We start from the raw sequence: 6,000 nt of genomic DNA, 5'->3' as shown, positions 1-6,000 counted from the left end.
ATATTACCCAATAACTGGTAATATGCTTCTTAGTCGGCGATTTCTTACTTTTTGCCCAATACCCAGCAAAAGTACCTATTTTCTCCCCAGTGGAGTCCTTGGAAGAATATCCTTTATATGTTCATCCTAACCGGTGGCAGATATCTTTCATTCCCCCGCGTGAGTCTATCCTTGATATGTTCACTTTATCCAGTGACGGATATTCTCTTCTTTGGTATTCTACCCAGTAAAAAGGTAGTTGTAATCCCTGTCTTGTTTCCCCAGAGAGTTAATCCTTGATATGTTCATCTTAATCTATGACGGGTTTTCTTCTCCCTATGGTCTTCTACCCAGTAACCGGTAGTTGTAAATCCTATTGTTCCCCTTTATTAGAGTCTATCCTTGATATGTTCACTTTAACCGATGACGGATTTTCCCTTCTTCGGTATTCTATCCAGTAACTGATAGATGTAATCCCTATTGTCTCCCATTTCAGAGTCTATCCTTGATATGTTCACTTTAACCAATTACGGATTTTCTCTTTGATTGGTCTTCTACCCAGTAACCGGTAGTTGTAAATCCTGCTTTGTCCCCTCGCAGAGTTTAATCCTTGATATGTTCATCTTAACCGGTGACAGATTTTCTCTTCGACGGTTTTCTATCCAGTTTTCGATAGATGTAATTCCCCTTTTGTTGTTCAGTTGGTATATCCTTGATATGTTCATCCTAACCGATGACGGGTATCCACGTTGACATCCCCAGGCAAGTCTATCCTTGATATGTTCATCTTAACCGATGACGAATTTTCTTCCCTGTTGAGTCTATCCTTGGTATGTTCATCTTAACCGATGACGGATACTCTCACCCTTTGGTCTTCTGCCCAGTAACCGGTAGTTGTAAATCCTATTCTTTCCTGCAGTTTTCCCCAGCAAGGCTATTCTTACCCAGTAACCGGTAATGAATACTCCCTCTTGGCTTTTCCTCAGCGAGTTATCCTTGATATGTTCATCTTAAACGGTGACGAATAGTCTCTCTATCAGATATTTATTATCTCTTTATCCAGTAACGGGTAGTAGATAATAGATTTCTGCTCCTCCTGTGTTGAAATTTTATTTTCTCCCAAGTCTAGTCTAATGCGCATTTCCTTAGCGAATCGCTTTTCCCTGCACGAGTCGAATATTTCAGTTTTATCCTGACTTATTCTTATCCTCTGCAGATGTTGTTGTTTTCCCTCGGCTGAGTCTTTCTTTTTTATATGGATCCCCTCGAGTCCCCCAATAGTTTTAAGTTGTAGCCTGGCCTACGCATAAGTCCCTCTTATCCCCTCAGAGTCTCTGTCTCCCCAATGAGTTTTCCTTATGGAATGCATTTCACTCATGCGGGCTTTCAGTCTCTCTGATTTCTTTTTCCTTTGTGGCAATATTTCCCCACAAAGCATTAACTTTTGCATTCATATCATATGCATCATGAGGTCTCTTAGGGACCAAAATTTGTATCTCTATGTTGTTATTTAAGCCCATTCTACTGAGTTGAGCCGAAGATTTTAACCTTCACCTCCTCAGTTAGAGCGTCCTTAAATAGGGGCAGCTGTAAAAGCCCAATTTTGACCCTAAGACCCCTCGTGCAATTTCATCACAAGCATTAGCATTGGGATCATACCTTGGTATCCTCCTTACCTCTTCTTCATTGGTTTTGTTTTGGGAGAGTGTAAGACCCCAATTTTGTCCCTAAGATCCCTCATGGCATCATATCATACCATATCATTGCCTCAAGGATCTTTGTGCCCCTTTGCTTCCCTCCTAGTGGGTGGGTTATCTTGTGAGTGTGGTTCTTGATCACCAAGCATGTTTTGCATTTGTGTATCATTGCTTTTCATTTGTTTATCAACCAAAGGTACAAAAATATTGTCATCTAACCATGTTACTTGCAGATGAAGCAAATTAGGTCAAATCAGTCTAATCAGTCATTGAACAGTGGATGGTGGCCATTCTTGAAGAATTTGGGCACCATGATCATTCATCAAGAGTTCATATGAGTTGTGACATCATTTTGGATCAAGATATCAAGTGGTAGGGGCTTGGAATTCATCAGAACATGGTTCAGTCAACCAAAACCCTAGTAAAGTCAACTGTGGTCAACTGTGCATTTAATCAGTGCTTTGATGGTGGGAATTGGTTTGAGAGGTCTCATTCATGTCCATATAATCCTCATATAACATGTCAAACATCCACAGTGAAGAATTTGAAGTCAGACAAAAAGTTTCCAAAAATAGAAAGTTAATCTGTAATTGGAATTTGCCTAAAATGGAAAGTTCTTCTCCTCAAATTTACATCATCATACAAGCTTCAAATGAATTTTTGTCCAACACGAAAGTTGAAGATCTTGTTCTCCCATTTCTAAAAAGTCCAACAACACTCATTTCTCATTTATGGTTGGCAAGTTATGATCAAATCATTCTCAAAAAATTTTGAACTTCAAAGTGGCATATCTTCCAAACCATTTGGCCAAATTGAGTGAGGTTTTTTGCTACAAGTCATATTTGATGTGCTCTATCCAAATCCTTCATCACAATTCACCAAAAATCAACCAATCAAAATGGCCTTTTTCAAGTGGCTTGAATTAAAATGAGGGAGGTGGAAAAATGAGTTTTCAAAATAATCATTTCCAATGCATTATACCAATTACAAGTGTTCAGAAATCATGTTTTGGATGTGGTTTAGGCCCAAATTTCGCACTGTAGCACATGCACCTTGCCATTTGAGTGAATTTCACCAATTAACCATAACACTTCATTTAACCAAATTGTGATTACCATTCCACTAACCCAACTTAAGCAATGCTAAACAGACTATATATGTTGCATTCTGGTAGAGAAACCCTAGCCACACTTTGCCAAAACAGAAAAACTTCATTTTCTCTCAAATTCTCTCATTTCCTTGCTAAAACTTTTTTCTGAAAATCTTTAAAGAACCCGTGTGTTTGAGCTTTGTGCCACCATCTACAAACCTTTTTGAAGCATTTGCAAGCCTCAAATCACAACTGTAGAGCTGGAAGCACACTGTTGCAGTTGAGCTTTCTTCCATGGCAGCTCGAGTTTGGAGCTAGAATCAAGGCAGCTGGGTTTTCAATACTCATTCATCCATCATCTGGAGCATCAAGAAGTTGTTGTTTCTACTAATCACAGCCAAACAACCACCAAATCATCACTGTCTTGCAGATTAGGTAAAAATTCGAATCACACTATTCTTAAAATGTTGACATGCTTATTAAAGATCTTGCCATGCTGATTACTTTGAGCTTTGAATCGTGAAAAATGGTTGTGTATTGAGAGAGAAACATGGATTTAAAGTTTGATATTCAAATGTGTTTTTGCTCGATTCATCCTTGTTAGCATGAGTTAATGAAAATTAATGTTGGATTATTGATGTACATGGTTTGCTGGTTTGAATGGTGTGTTTGTTTTCAAAAACTGGAACCAAAAGTTCATCCCGATTGATGATGATGATGAACAGTAGCCAAACCCTAATTGCTTAAACCCAGAATTTGTTTTGCTCGTGTTTTGGCTGTTGGATGTTTTTGTCTGCATGTTGTCACTGTTGCATTGCCATGAAACGAATTGCTGCATGCCACCTCACTAAGTGAAACGCGGCGTTTCACTTAGTGAGTCCTAATATTACAATATTGCCATTGCCGGTTTATTCATTTAATTAAATCATTTCGTTTTTCAAATTTTATTTCATTTTGCATGCCAAACTTGGAAAAATCATAAGTCACTCATTTTTTATCCAAATTTGATGGGATTTTTTGTGAAATGCTCCTCTTGATCTCTAGTTTTTTATGATGTTTTTTCCAGATTTTTTGCATGTGTGGATTTTTTAAATGTGCTAGGGTTTGTTCATGTGTGTCCATTTTATGTATGCCTTGCCAAATTGCTTGTGAAATGATGATACTTAATCCAATGAGGCTGAAATTTTTTGTGCTTAAACTAGACATGTTCATGGTGATTTTGGTGTAGAGTTTGTGAATTTATCATTGCTGGTTGATGAGATATGATTTTTTGAATTGAGGTGTGACAATTTGTGTCACACCATGCATGTCCAACTTCATGATTTTAATTGCCATGCTTATTGAACTCAAAATGGTCTGGATTTTTGCATGAACATACTTATGGATGTTGAGAATACATGTGAAGTTTTCTGGAATTATTCATGGCATTTCCTATTTGTTTGGAATTTTCTCCCCTGTTTGGTCATTTGTTGACTTTTTGTGACACATGTTCTCATTTGATTTGTGAAATTCTAATGCTTAATTGGATGGACATGAAATTTGACATGTGAATTGTAGACATCTTAAAGTTTGTCATGGTTTTAGTCCCATTCATTTATCATGTGTTGTCACTGTTTTATGATTTATTGAAGTTGGTGCATGTTTTGGTGCTTTGTATGAGTTGGCTTGAACTTGCTTTGACTTTCTGATTTTCATTGACCTACTTCCCTTGATCCAAATGAGCTGAAATTTGGTATGCTTATCATGTTATGGTTGATGTTTGATCATGAATTATTTGAGGATTTATTGAAATGTTTGTGATTGGATTTGAGTTGAATCATTCTTTTGACTTCTTTGAGGTTCTATATGACATGTTTTGACCTAATTTGTTTGTGAAATGATAATGATGAATGATATGAACATGAAACCACTTGGGTTTGTTTCTTTATTGTTTGAACTTGATTTTGGATATCTTTCACTTGCTGTTTTGGTTTTCTTATCTCTTTTTGACCCTAGGCTTGTCCTAGTGGTCTTGTTTCTCATGTTTAAGTTTGCTTTTCAGGTTAAGAAGCAAATGCCTTAAAGAAACTTATGCAAGTTGATTGAGTTTGATTGATTATCATGAACTAACTTGTTTGTTTTGTAGGATGTTTAGCTCATATGCTTTGAGCTTTGTGCATTGCACATTTGACTGATTCTGTTGATCCTTATCTTATATTGGTTTTGAGTTTGAATTGTATACTGATTTTACTTGATTGATTTCAGGTACCATTAGTTGCTCAGTTCTTTTAAGAACTTGCTTTGCTTTGCTTGATAGCATTTGCATTGAGGTAGAATCCTTTTTCTTCATGTAGTCTGGAAGACCTGGCCTGTTACTTGGCCAGGCAACTGTCTGAAGTCCTCCTTAAGAGGCAATGTCTGTGCTTGGTTACTTTTGTCCCAAGCAGGAAAAGTCCTTTGAATAAGGCAATTGGTAGACAAAAGAGATATGTAGCCTATCTCCTACTATTTTGTGTGTCACTCACCTTGCTCACACTACTTGTGTTAATGCATAGTGAGTAAAAACCTAAGATCTATAGAGTCTAACTTGTGGAGAGAGTTCCTACTTTCTGAACTCCCACACCTTCTGATATTCAAAGCTCTCCCTGACCAGGGATAAGAGCATGAGGCACACCCCTCATATCCTTTCATCTGCTTCACCTTGGCCCTCAATGTCAAGGTTAAGAGCACCATTAACCCTATTCCAGTTGGCTTCAATGCCTAAACCTTTTGTATGAGCCTTATTGCTTGGTTATAGTGTGTGCTGAATGCCTTTGATTGATTGATTGCTTACTTCATATGCACATGTTTGCTTGCATGCTTTATGCATTTATCATCATTAATTGCTCATCGATGCATGATCATTTCACTTGTCTTTGTGACATATCCTTGTTGTTTGCCCATTGAGGACAATTGTAAGACCATTCATTGGCCATTGTTCCTATGATATGGAAGTGAGTATAAGACCATTTCATTGGCCACTCATCTTCCCTTTGCTTGATGCATTTGTTTGATTTATGTGAGGATACAATTGTAAGTCTGTGTAATTTGGCATTTGTTTTCCTATGATCATATGTTGGAGGTTAGAGTAAGCCCAAATAAATTGGCATCTGACATCCAAGTGTTTGCTTTGTTTTTGTTGGAGATTGGTATAAGCCCAGATAGATTGGCATCCGGTATCCACTTTTTATTTCTTTGTTGAGGAGATTGGTATAA

This window comes from Lathyrus oleraceus, chromosome 4 (assembly GCF_024323335.1).
Source record: "Lathyrus oleraceus cultivar Zhongwan6 chromosome 4, CAAS_Psat_ZW6_1.0, whole genome shotgun sequence".
In the NCBI taxonomy this organism is placed as follows: Eukaryota; Viridiplantae; Streptophyta; class Magnoliopsida; order Fabales; family Fabaceae; genus Lathyrus; species Lathyrus oleraceus.
The sequence above is the reverse complement of the archived record's forward strand: the minus strand, read 5'-3'. Positions refer to the sequence as shown.